Raw genomic sequence first — 14,032 nt, 5'->3', positions numbered from 1 at the left:
TTTTAAGGCCATTTTTATTTAGCGTTTCTCTGTTTATTGCTTTGGATTTGCACACATACACAGTGACATCCAGACGGTGAAGGATTCAGTCAGTCTGGATTTCATTCCCTGACTGTAGGGGTATCATTCCAAAGTAGGATATTTGAAGGAGGATAAACATTCACTTAATAGAATAAAGCAGTTTTCTTTTAATTTTATTTTAGGTCAAAGTAATCTTAGTGTAAAGAGGAGGATAAGGAAAGGAGGCATGAAGATACGTGGAGCTGACTTTTCTCAAATGTATCTATTTTATAGCAATATTTTTAAAGAATCTTGCAATTGTAAAAAATTGTAGGAAAAAGATGGGGTGGGTAGGGAATAATGGTGGATTTTTACCACTTAGATCAAGAAATAGAACCCATTAAGAGGTGGAGATTTAGGGCAGATACATTAGATTTGCTAATTCTCCTTCCCTCTCACCTACCACTTGGGCAAGAACATTAGCTTACAGATACTAGGAAATTCCTTTTCTCGCACAGTTCACAAGCGTCTCATCCTGTCTCTCCTAGAAAGTCCAGTCTCTGTCAGCATCTTGGCTTCGTCACCAAACACTATCAAGAACTGAAAGGAGTTTGAAATTTTACTCTACTTGGAAGGTAATAAGTTAGTGTCCCACAGTTCTGTGAATATTCGCAGAAGAGAGGAGATTTCTGGGTCAGAGATTAAGGGCTTTATACTCATGCCATAGCACACATCACAGTCTTCATATTTGCATTGGTTTCCTTTGCCATTCAACTACGCGGAGCAGTTCAGGTTGATGCTGTGCGTACAGTGAGTCTTCAGTAAGCTGAGGAATGTCAAACTGAGGAAACTTGAGTCTTTTGTAATGGGCTGCAAGTAAACATGGCCAATGCTTACCCCAGAGGAAACTATTTGTATTATAATGAATAGTAAACAAAACTGCCCTCTGTTCTGGATAGAGATGTGTATTTTGGGACAAAGGCCTCCGTGCCTCTTGTAAGATAAACAGAAATGAGAGAGCCATGTGACATTGACTCTCAACAATAAATTCAATATCTTAATTGTAGCAGTGGTTTCATGGGTGTATACATATGTCAGAACTCACCAAATTACTTACTTTTTGCAAGTTTACTGCGTATCAATTTCACATCAACACAATCAGAAGAAAAGTCCCAAATATGTTGTTGAGACCAGTAGCTTCAGTGTCTCCAAAAGTGCTTTTCAGAAAAGCAGAATTTGAGGCCCCATTCCAGATCTTCTAAATCAGATTCTGTATTTTATTATTTTATTTTATATTATTTTGAGAGAGCGTGTGTGTGAGTGGGGAAGGGGCAGAGAGAGAGGGAGAGAGAATCTCAGTCTGTGCTGACAGCACAGAGCCCAACATGGGGCTCAGTCTCACAACTGTGAGATCATGACCTGAGCGAGAATCGAAAGTTGGATGCTCAATCGACTGAGCCACCCAAGTGTCCCTGGATTCTGTATTTTATAAGATCCCCAGTATTTAGTTTTTTAGCTTTGTATTTTGAAATAATTTTAGACTTAACAAAAAAGTTGTGAAAATGGCACACAGAGTTCCCCCAACACCCAGCTTCCCCTAATTAACATCTTACATAACCATAATATAGTTACTCAAACCAGGACATTCACATTGATAGGAGGATTAACTAATCTACAGATCTTAGTTGGATCTTGTCAATTTTCCAGCTACTGTCCTTTTTTCTTGCCCAGGATTTAATCAAGGATCCCACATTGCATTTATTTTCATGTCTCCTTAGTCTCCTCCAATCTGACAGTTACCCCAGTCTCTTTCTCTCTTGACATTTTTAAAGAGTACTGGCAGTTACTTTCTAGAATATCCCTCAGTTCTGGTTGGCCTGATATTTTCTTGTGATTGGGTTAAGGCTCTGAGTTTTTGTTAGAATGCTGCAAAAGTGATATAACTTTCTCAGTGCCATCAGTATGTAGTCTTATTGATGATGTTAACCTTGATCTGCCATCCTAAGGTTACTATTCATTCTCCCCTTTGTGGCTAAAAAAATGTCTTGTGGGATGGTTTTAGACCATGTAAATATCCTGTTTCCCATTACACATTCACTCACTAGTTTAAGCCTCCATGGCTGTTTCTTAGTGGCAACAATCATTCCTGTACTATTTGCCTAATAATCGTGAATTTCTATTTACATTATTTGTCTACATTTATTTGTTAGAATTCTACTATAAGAAAGATCTGTCTCTTACCCTCCATTTATTATTCAGTTATTTGTATCAGTACTGGTCTTTTGGTCCGCTCCTCTAGGCCCATCTTTTTATTACAGTTATTGCAGCAGTCAGCTGCCCAGGTATACCCTGACAGCACCTTGCATCACCATAACTTCTGGGCTGGGATTTCTCTGCCTCACAGCTTGGAACTGATTTGAATTCACTCTCATTTTCACCTGTGGTCAAACCAGGAGGTTCTAGAGAGTTGACACCCTGTGGTCCATCTTTTAAACAATAGGGATGGGAGTCAATATATAAATACACTCCTCTTCAGCTCCTTAAGTGGACAGTGCTGAGGTGTGTTCTTCACAGCCCCTTGCAGAATCTTCTGCACCACCAAACCTCAGCAGCCTCCAGCAGGTGATTGTCTTAGAAACAGCCTTGGATTGGCTTTTCCTCCTTCATGTTTCAAGCTTCCCAGGCCCTACTCCTGTTCCTTGGAATCATTTTCCAAAATAAACCACCTGCACAGAATTTTTCTCACAGTTGGGGGGGCGGGGGGGAGTTTGGCAAGCAAAGATTTGTGTATTACCAATTGTTATATATTTTGACTCTCACCCCTGTACATAACTAAAATCCTATAGAAACTCACATCTACAAAGGAGAGTTGTACAAGTATATTCATAACAGCAGAATAGAGAAAAAACCCAAAGGCCTATTAATAAGAGAATGGATTATGTAAATTTTGTTGTTTTTTCCATCAGTGAAAATGAGTGAACTACGTCAAGACAAATGACTCAGAGAATGAGCAAATAATAATAATAATTTGCAGATGAGTAATAAAGTTTGACCGCAAATATATGTAGTTCAAAAACATGCAAAACTAATCAATATATTGCTTGGAGTTATATACATATAAAATGTTCAAGAAAACCAAGAAGATTGTAATTCAGGATAGGATTATTCTGGGGAGAGGAAGGTGGAGGGTCACATGGGGGACACACTCAGAGCCCCATTGGTGTCCCTAGTCTATTTCTTAAGCTACATAAGGGGTTTTCATTATTCCTTATACCTCACATTTATATTATTAGGATAAATAAAATATTTTATCATAAAAAGATTTTAGGTTTGATATTAAGAGTTTATTAAGAGTGACTGTAAAATCCTTCCACTGTCCTAACCAACTAAGTCATTCCAGAAATGAACGACAGAGAAGGTTTTGTTCCTGGCTGAGGATATACCAAGGCTTAGATTCTCCTCTGCCCTATTAATGTGATTAAACTGCACATAATAGGACAGTTTCTGGAAGAGAAGGCCTTGATGTAATTCATTTCTCTTTTAAGTGTTATTTCTTTTGTCAGTTAATGGATGGATTAGGTGTGAAAACAGGATGCTGTTTAAAAAAAGTCATATCTGCAACCATCCAGACAACTGCAGATCTTTTTGTATAATAAAAAGGTGTCATCAAAGGACCTGTTACTCAAAGTGTGATGTTTGGTGCAGCAGCACCAGCATGAGGTGGGAGCTGGTTGGAAAGGCAGACTCTATACCCCATCTCAGATCTACTGACTCAGAGTCTGAATTTTAATAAGATCCCTAAGTGATTCTTGTATTCTCCCTCTCTCTCTGCCCCTCCCCTGTTCGCGCAAGCTACCTCCGTCTCTCAAAATAAATAAATAAACTTAAAAAAAAAAAAGAAAAGAAAGCAGCTTCCAGCACCAGGAGAGGGGGCAACTAATGGAAGCTCCCGGGTTTAACTGTAACAGATCTGTCTCTTCCATGACCCTCTCTTTGTTGGCCCAAATATTTATAAGTAGAGACTTTTATTTGTTTATGCTTCTTTCCTCTTTCCAACTGTGCTGGGCTGCGGCACTCTCATCCATTCAATTAAAACTTACTGAGCACTGAGGATAGGGTAGTGAATAGGATGACATGGCTCAGAATATCAAGGAACTTCCAAAATACAGATACTAAATGAGTAATTACAGGTTTAGTGAATGTTAGAAAGCAAACAATTTTAGAGGTGGAGATGGGGAGTCAGAGGAAAGTAATCTCAGCTTAGATGAGAAGGCATATATATGTAGGTGAGATGTGGGTGAACGGTAGGGGGGGGAGGATTATTCCAAGCAGAGGAATACCCATGAATGGAGCTCTTTGGGCATTTATATGTGTATTCCCAAAGCCTTGCACAGTTCCTGGCATACAATAAGTGCTTAATAAGTGTTTGCAGAATCAATACGTGTTCTGTCATATTTCAGACATCTACTCTCTGGAATGGGAGATAGTGGAAGCTTTATTTTCCTTTTCAAAGGAAATAAGATCTCTTAATGGGGGAAATGAGAAGGAAGAGAGCTGACTGTTGTGCAAATTGCTAAATTGGAACTGTGAGTGGGAACGAAAAATTGATTTACATGATTTTCCTCCCTGAGGCAACTTGACAATTTATTCTGTTCTGGAGAATTTTCAGTTTTTGGCTTCAAAACCAAGCTGTTCCTTATTCTGAATTTCTTGGCCTGCTGTGAAACTAGCATTTAGTGTCTTTTACAGCATACCCTGATTAGGTCATGGAAATTCACAGCTAGATCAAACCAGTATATGGAAAATTTGAAACTTTCACTGCCCATTTTACTTCATGGTGTTGATAGAAACACCACTGGTTTTTAAAATATTTTTTTCAAAAGCAGTATTATCTAATGATCATAATTGCCATCATTTATTGAACACTTACTATATATATTTTTCAGAGCAAAATCCTTATATTAATTCTATATGAGAGTAAGTTAAGCCATATGAAAATTGCCAAATATTAGCAATTCGTATACTTCAACTTAATATTGTTTTCAGACTCTCATCTTAGAAACTTATAAAGAGATTAGAGAATCCCTGATTGCCATAGCCCTCCTCCAAAATTAAGCACCAAGTTTTCGCAATAGATGAAGAAATCCCATGAGAGTTACAGCTCCTTAATAACATCCACCCATCTTACTCCCATTAGTTCATGTGTCTATCGTGGTTTACATACTGTAGTGAAGTGTTTTACAATCCATTTCCCCTGCTAGACTTGAGTTCCTTGAGNCCTTGTGCATAGAGTGTTTGAAAAGTATTTGTTAACCTGAACCTTTAATAACATTTCTGCTGAAACTAGATTAATCCTATTGATTTTTTACTGGAAAATGCTCGGTAATCACTCCACCGGGGCTTTTGCATTTTAGAATCAGTCTGAGGAGTAGTATTGAGTTTGGCATTCTTGAATTCCTAGGAGTTTATCTATGTACAATTATGCAGAAATTTGTCTCCACCCCACCCCAGAGAAAAGTCCAAAGGTGCTCTCTCACCTCCTTCACCTCCTTTAGGTATTTCTTAAATGGCATCTTTTCTGCCGCCTTCCCTGAGCACCCTATTCAATACAAGTCATCCCTCAAACACTTTCTTTGCTTATCCCCCCCCGCCCGCCATAGCACCTATCAGCATGTAATAGTTTACATTTTGCTTATTTCTTTTGCATATTTTCTTTCCCAATCCACTAGAATGTAAGCTCATAGGTGATTTTTCACACAGGCACTGAATTAATAGGCAAAGTGTTTTCATTTTTGAACAAAACGGACGGTTATTTGGGAGTGTGGGCCGCAATTTTCTCTTTAGCTTCTAAGTGACATGGTGACCCGGCCTGGTGTGGATCTTACCTGCCTGGGTATTGACGAACTCAAGTCCCCGGTGGTCTCTAACCCATTGTCTGAATAATTAATCACAGGGTGCCCCACACGTGGCCTCAGAGTTACCCCTCCCCACCCCCTTCCTCGCTGATTCCCGGGGGTGAGCCAGCAAAGGCGTGGGGACCCAGATGTTACCGCCTTAGTTCTTTTTCCAAGAGAGACGGGGTTTTCCTGTTTCGGGCCTGGGGGATGCAGTTAGATGGAAAAGTCAAGATTCCGACCCAAGCCCGGGGTGAAGGAAGGGGGAAAGGGCGTGTCTATAAATTTTAGGCCTCAGGCCTGCAGCCCGCCCGGCAGGCGGCTGGGGAACGGAGTGTTGGTGTCAGCGCGGGTGTTGGTGTCAGCGCGGGGTACCCACTGGGCAGCTCCTGTGAGCACTAGGGGCCAGGACTGGGTTGCTTGAGGTCCCGCCCCTTCAACCTCGCGGCCCCCTCCCCTCTTTGGGAAGCCTGGGGGCGGGGTTTGTTTACTCCTTGCATGCACCGCCGACCTGGCCAATCCGTAGGGACCGGCGCCTTACGTCACACATCCGGGAGCCAATCGGCACCCACCGTGCTGCTCCGCCGCCAAAGCTTGCGCGGGGGAAGCGGGGCAGTGGCTGGGTTGGGTGAGGGCGGACGAAGCAGCCTGTGATCTAGGCTGCTGCAGCCACTGCTGCTCGGCACGCGGCCGCGCTCTGACCCTTCCTTTTTGGGCAGGCTCGCAGGCGCATGCACGGTCGGCGTCCCAAGGCCTCGAACTCCAGGGCCTTCCCTGGGCAGGCCTTGGATCGCCCACCCCTGCCCCGAGTGTGAACCGCCGGGACCCAGCCGCCTCTTAGCGCGGGCGGCACAGGAGCGGCGGCGCCGAAGCCGCGCCCCAGGCTCGGAAGAACAATCCTGAGTGGCCGCCTCGTCCTCTGCAGCCGAGCGGCGGTAAGGTCCGGGGCGAGGGCGCGGGCCCGCGTGCCGAGGGCCTCTGGACCCGGCCCGGCGTGTTCCTGGACAGGTTTCCCTCTCTGCGCCTCGGGGCCCCCTAGTTACTGCGAGTCCCATCTGTTTATTCCCATGCGTTCTCTCAGGCCTGGCCGAGTAACCCCTGAGTGTCTGGGGGGAGTCGGAAACCGGGGAGCCCCCCTCCCCCGCCTCATACACACGCAGCAAATTAGGAGGAGGCAACGTCCCCGTGTCATGCCTCGTGGAAGAAAGGGCTGCTTTCTACTTTCTCGGTCTCTGCAGGTCTTGAGGGCAGAATGATGGCTTCTAAGTCTGGTTTTCTGACTTTTCAGCCTTCCATGAGTCACACGCCTCCATCTGTCTCTACCAGGTGCATTTCAGAGTTCCAAAGCTTTGTGCGCTTGAAAGAACCTCCTAACCCGCAGAAGGGAACTTTTCTTTAAAGTAGAGGATCGCTTTTGGGGCTCAGACTCCTTTTAGAAATTCCAGAGAGCCAAATCCCTCTCCACAGAAGAGTATAAAGGTTTTGTAGGATCTCTCAGAGAGAAGGTTCAACTAAGTGGGTGAGCGCTCAGTCTCTGGTACCAGCTTGTGTTATCTTGCATTGTGTGGTCTCAGTTTCTTCATCTGTAAAATAGTAGTAACAGCCTATTCCAGGTGTTTTGATGAGTAAATGGACTACTCTGTGGAACGCATTTGGAACAGAGCTCACCACATTTTAAGTGCCCTGCATGAGTTAGGCATTTTTATTATGGTCTATACATGAATGCCAGTTCAGAAAAGTGCCCCATGTTGTTTCTCTTTTTCTGTTGAAACAGTTAACAGGCTCATCCCTTTCCATATTTACTGCTGAAGCTCCCTTTGAGCCTTTGATACGTTTCTCTTCCTCATTCTATCTCCTAGGGCTCAGGCTCCCTGTCCCACTTATTTGCTCTCTTTTTAGTAAGTTAGTTAGCTCCTCTTCCTTCCCCTTTCTCCCCTAAATCTTAGTTTTGTGTCTTTTCATTTGACTTCTATAGCCTAATTTTTTCTGGGCCACTCTTTTTTCCTCTTAGTGGCTTGAAATTATCTTCACCTAATAAATACAATTATCCATCTGTCCTCTGTGCAGTGTAATCATGACCCAGTCTGTGTTCAGAGTTAAATATAAAATGAATTTAGTTGATCTGACATTGCACGTTGCTTTTCCATTTCCTTGGTTAGCCTCTAATTTAGCTAAAGCTTTATCACTATCCTGTTACTGTAATAAATCTTTAATGGTAGTGTCCATTCTCAAGTAGCACCAGGAGAAAAATCAAATGCCTAGACCCACCCTTATGTACTGGCTCTGGATGCTTTTGTTATTTATTAGAACATCGTGTGCCTGGAACTAGAGTCTAGTTTACTGGCAGACATGGTGTCTGTAGCTCTGTTCTGGTGGTAGAGTTGCAGCAGTGTGGCACCTACATTTAATAAAGGTCCAACATTTACAAAACTTACTTTTGAGTACTTTTTATTTCTAGTTCTTTAAGAGGGAAAGCAGAATTTTGAAGTGTGTAATTACCATTTCTGTGATCGTGTAACTTTCTCCCCGATTCTCTTAGATGTGTAGTTCAACTGGCACCATCAGGTTTTTCCCTTGCAGCCAAAAATCTTAACTGTCTGAACTATGTTCAATACAACGTGAAATTGGAGGTACAGATGTTTATCCTTAATGTGAGAAGCATTTGTGGATGAAAATTATACACTAAAAGACACCCTAAAGAATTCAAAGATAGTTTTTTATAATTAGGAATTGAAATGTGAATGTACATTTCCTTTTTTTCCCCCTCCTTAAACGTGATAGGAAGACTGACTTTGTATTCTTGCTGTTGATAATTTGTTTTATAAAAAATGACTGATTCATATTTACATTGCATCACAGCATATTAAAGCTCTTTTTAGACATTTGGAAGTTTTTAGAACACAATGAGGGAACAGACTAAGCAAAAATTAAATTCATGGCAGAGGTAATACGTTAGAACCTAAGTGTTTTGACTTCTAGTCTATTGTTTCTTTGTCTGTCAATCTTAACAGTTAACTCAGAACAAAGGATAGAAAGGGAGAGTTTAAAATGAAATTTTAAAAGCAGAGGGGGGAAATTTCTAATTTGGGCATTAAATATTAGATAGTAGTACATTAGCATCTCTTTTTTTCTATCTTTAAACTTAGGTATGTTTCTTTTAAAGATTAAATAATAAGCCATATGTGTATGAATTTACTCACAGTCAAGTTTATATTGTCACTTGGAAAAATTGACTTCACTTTTTTTCTGACTTGTCATCATATTTTAAACTCTTATTGCAAAATGCATTATGATAGATCTCAGAAGAAGCTAGAAAGCATAGAGTTGAGAGTTTTTTAGATATAGAATTAGAAGTTGCAGTGAATTTTGAAGATTATTGAAAATGCTTGCCTTTTCTTGAATCCTTTCCATTTTGATCTGGGATATATTACTTTAGGGGTAGGGATTTAAAAGTAGATTTGTGAACTTTTGGAATTTTATGCAAAATTATATGCACTAGTGTATTTTTCTAGAGAAAAGATTCATAGTTATCTAGTTTCTGAGGCAAAAGTATTTGGACAACTCCAGTTTTTATAATATGATTTCCTTTACTGAACCAGAAATTACATCTTCACTGGATCTAGTTCTCTTTTCCATTAGTGGGTTTTCAAATATTTGAAGGTACTTATTATATTCCACTAATTCTTTTCTTCTCTAGACAAAATATTCTGTCTTTAACCTGTCCTAATGATTTTGTTGTTTTGATTTGAGCCTTCTCACAATACTGATGGCTTATTAGTGCATTTGTTTGAGTCTGTCCATATTCTTCTTAAAAGTGTAGTACTTACAGATATTAACCAGTAGAAAGGACCATAAGTTACCTCTCTGATTTTAAAGCATGTACTTTTACAGGCAGAGAAGGACAAATATCATATGTTTGCACGTATAGGAGGATTAGGAGGAACTTGACGGAGGAACAAGGGGGAGAAGAAGGACGGAAATGGTGGGGGAAAGGGAGAGAAGCAAACCATGAGAGACTTTTGAATGCTGACAAAAACTGAGGACTGATGGATGTGGGGGGAGGGGGGGATGGGCATGGAGGACACTTGTGGGGATGAGCACTGAGTGTTATGTGGAAACTAATTTGACAATAAACTATTAAAAAAAAATACTTTAAAAAAAAAAAGCATGTACTTTTAGTAAGAGTAGATTTGCTTGTTTGGCAACCATATTGCACTGTTAATTTAAACTGATGTCCTGGCTAAGAAGACAAATCTGGAGCTAGCCTGCCTGAATTTAAATCCTCGCTCTACAGTTTATCAGCTGGGTGACCTTGAGTAAATTATGTAAACATTTTTTGGGCCACAGTTTTCTCATCTGTAAAATGAAATTTATAATAGTACCTATCTCATAGGATTGTTACAAGAAATTAATGAACAGATATAGTATAAAATATTTAGGATGGTCCCTGGCATTTAAATGCTGTATATGTTACCCATTATTATTGATTTTGTAGTCAGCTAAAAGTATTGAGTTGTTTTGTTTATGCTCTTCCAATTCTTTAATAGAATATTTTTTTGGTAGGACTTTATATTTATCCATATTAAATCTTATCTTGTCAGATTGGTTCTGTTCTGTTGACTTTAAAAAAACTGATTTGAGGCACCTGGGTGGCTCAGTCTGTTAAGTGTCTGACTCATGATCTCGGCACAGGTCATGATCTCACTGTTCCTGAGGTCAAATCTTGCATTGGACGCTGCCCTGACCGTATGGAGGCTGCTTGGGACTCTCTCCCTCTCTACTCTCTCTCGCTGCACCTCACCTGGTTATGTGCGCATGTGCACTCTCTTGCGTGCACTTTCTCTCTCTCTCTCTCAACAATAAATAAATAAACTTAAAAAATATTTTAAAGACTGATTTGGTCGTATGGTACATAGGGCTTGTTTATCTATAGACGTGACAAACTTTAAGTGTGATAATGCTGACATTGCCTTCCTGCAGATCTTATTAAATGGTTGAGTAGGGAGGGCCAAGAACAGAGCTCTTGCTCTGCTAGTGACTTCTCTTAAGGGTGATTTAAAAAAAAAAAAACCTTATTAATCATTTGGTTCAAGTTATTCAGACAGTTAGAAATCCAGCTAATTTAGTATTATTCACCTCAGATAGTTCCAAGTTTTCACAAGGAGTATGTAAAAACTTTAACAATTGCCTTTCTAAAACCCAAGTGATTTTATGTACTTTATTTTTTAAAAATCCTATCAGTTCAGTAGCTGTCAGGAAAAGAGCATTAATCTGTCATTATTTGTCCTTAATTAACCATGGTACTGGTTTCCAGTGGTGTATGTTGGCTACTACCTTTCCTATGTTCAAACTTCTCTTGGTAATTATTCTAGAATCTTGTCTAGAGTTACATTTAACTTCAATAATCAGTAGTTGGCAGGGTCACCTTTTTCCTTTTTTGAGGAGCAGTACTACATATCCTGTCTTTATGGCAACCTCTCCTGCTTTCCATAGTTTCTGAACACTTGCCAGCAGCTGCATGGAAATTTCATCTGGAGCAATACACCTTATTGAAGGTTTACTAGGAGCAGTTAGGAGCTCTCTCTAATCTTCTCATTCATACTGAGCTTTGGTTTTCATTAACTCATTGATTAAATTTATTAAATGCCCCTTTTACACAGAATACCAATGTCTGTTTCATGCCACCCAATCTGAGAGAAATTTTCTTAACAGAGATGACTGAAGTAGAAAGGGTAATCCACATCCATTTCTCTCCGTTGCTGCTGTTACCATAGTCTGGGCCTCCATTCCTTCTGGGCTGCAGCAATAGCTTCCTATTGACCTTCTTTCTTCTAATCTTTTTCTGTTTCTGATGCTGAAGCATTATAGCCAAAGGCATCCTTATTTTTTAAATGCATGGATCTTAGGGTGCCTGGGTGGCTCAGTTTGTTAAGCATCCGACTTTGGCTCAGGTCATGATCTCAGTGGTTCATGACTTCGAGCCCCGTGTTGGGCTCTGTGCGGACAGCTCAGAGCCTGGAGCCTGCTTCAGATTCTGTCTCCCACACTTTCTGCTCTTCCCCCTCTCATGCTCTGTCTCCTTCTCAAAAATAAGTACACATAAAAAAAAAAATAAAATGAATGGATATCAGGGGCACTTGGGTGGCTCAGTCGGTTAAGCGTCTGCTTTAGCTTAGGTCATGATCTCGCAGTTTGTGGGTTCCATAAAATGTATGGATCTCAGGGGCACTTGGGTGGCTCAGTCGGTTAAGCGTCTGCTGTAGCTCAGGTCATGATCTCGCGGTTTGTGGGTTCCTGCCCTGTGTTGGGCTCTGTGGTAACAGCCCAGAGCTTGGAGCCTGCTAGAGATTCTGTGTCTCCCTTTCTCTGCCCCTCCCTAGCTCATGCTGTCTGCCTGTCTGTCTATCTGTCTGTCTGCCTCTCTCTCTCTCATTAATACATTTAAAAAGAAAAAAAATTTTAAATGCATGGATCTCTTTAAAGTCTTTTCTTCCCCATTGGAGTAATTCAGGTTTTAACTTTGAGCAATTCCCAACTTCCTTAGCTTGTTTTCTGTTTATTGTCCTTTTAAATTCAACGCCCTCTCCACCTTTTCAACCTTTCTTATTCTTAGGGATGATAAGAACTATCAGCCAGATAGGATGGAGAGATGGTGACTCCCCATCAGCTGGTCTTTGTGTGAGTCACCTAGTAGATAGATATGGAGTGGTTACGATGTTATGGGCACTGTGTAGGCACTGAGTTGACAGAGGAACATGATACAACCTCAGCCATTCAAGAATTCTAAATGCAGGGAAGGATAGAATAGAGGAAAGTGTTTGAAGAGCCAGAAATCTTTTTTTTAATACGCATAAGCACAATAAGCATAAGTTTTTAACAGACTCCATTTTATTTAAAAAGAGCAAAGTATGTTGTTACTTAAGGTTGAGTTTGTTAAAGTGGCTAATTCAGTTCTAGTTGAGTTAAATCAAATAGTAAAATGGCAAGCCTATAAATGTAGGAAAATAGTATATATTTCAAAACTGCCAAAATAAAATGTTTAATCAAAACTAGAAGGAGAAAGGGGATGGGAATGGGCAAAAAGGTGAGTAGGAGGTACAGGCCTCCAGTTATGAAATGAATAAGTCACAGGGACAGGCAGCATAGGCGATATGGTCAGTGGAACTATAATTATGGTGACAGATGGTAGTTTTACTTGTGGTGAGAAGAGTATAACCTATAGAGATGTTGAGTCACTATGTTATCTACCTGAAACTAATGTAACCTGGTGTGTCAACAATACTTCGATAAAAAGGTAAAGAAGAAAATAAATAAATAAGTAAAAGCAGAAAAATGGCTATATAAACCTATTCCCACTTCTCAGAGGCTCCATCCTCTGAAGTATACAGTGAGATACCACCCTCAAAAAAAAAGACAACCAAAAAACTGGCAGCACTAATTTCTCTTTTAATCCACTTTGGAGTGGATACTTTAAAAAATCAGTTTATTAAGTTTTTCTTCACAGCATCCTTGAAATAAAAAGGTATTTATTAAAATGCTATTCAAAGGAAAGAAAGGTGATGATAAGAAGTTGCTTTAAAAACATATACAGGTAACAAATGGTGGTCAATAAGTGATTTCTAGGTTAGTAAGTGTTTGGAAAACCTGTCAGGTAAGTAATTCTGCACTAATTGATACATTTTTAGGTATAAAATCTTTACAAGTAGAAAAATTTTGTAGGCCTAATGATTATTTTTAAGTTGAATGAATCAGTGTTTGTAGGTGACAGAATATATTACTTGTGCAGGCATTCCAAGAAACAGCAGTAGCAGTAAAACTTTTACTGATACTAACATTCTTTCTGAAACTTTGCTGTTACGCTCATACTGTCCCGGACATACTGTATCACAGTTGCTGTAAAAGCAGCTACTAAAGTATTCTCTCTTCCCAAATCAAATTATTTTCTTTTATTATTATTGTATGAGGTCGGGTGCTATTCTCAGGATAATCTGGACTATCAGATACTACAACTCTGAGAAAGATCTCTTTTAAGTTATTAGTTTTGTAGGGTAGTTGAAGTTATGCTCTGGGGAAAGAGTTCAAAACAATTGAATTTCTTCTCTTGACACAGTGACAAAAAATAAGTATAAATTTTAAGA

The 14,032-nt window shown here is 40.1% G+C and overlaps 1 protein-coding gene across 3 annotated transcripts in view; it reads left to right on the top strand.

Moving 5' to 3' along the window:
- Positions 1-6,531: 6,531 nt before the first annotated feature.
- Positions 6,532-14,032, top strand: part of TFDP2 (transcription factor Dp-2) — a 158,108-nt gene continuing 150,607 nt past the window's right edge. For all 3 annotated transcript variants that reach the window (XM_077756717.1, XM_077756716.1, XM_077756715.1), the window contains exon 1: positions 6,532-6,829. The gene's annotated coding sequence lies outside the window, so the exon portion shown is untranslated. The remainder of the gene's footprint in view (positions 6,830-14,032) is intronic.

Source organism: Crocuta crocuta, unplaced genomic scaffold (genome assembly GCF_008692635.1).
Source record: "Crocuta crocuta isolate KB4526 unplaced genomic scaffold, BGI_CrCroc_1.0 scaffold337, whole genome shotgun sequence".
Lineage (NCBI taxonomy): Eukaryota > Metazoa > Chordata > Mammalia > Carnivora > Hyaenidae > Crocuta > Crocuta crocuta.
The sequence above is the reverse complement of the archived record's forward strand: the minus strand, read 5'-3'. Positions and strand labels throughout refer to the sequence as shown.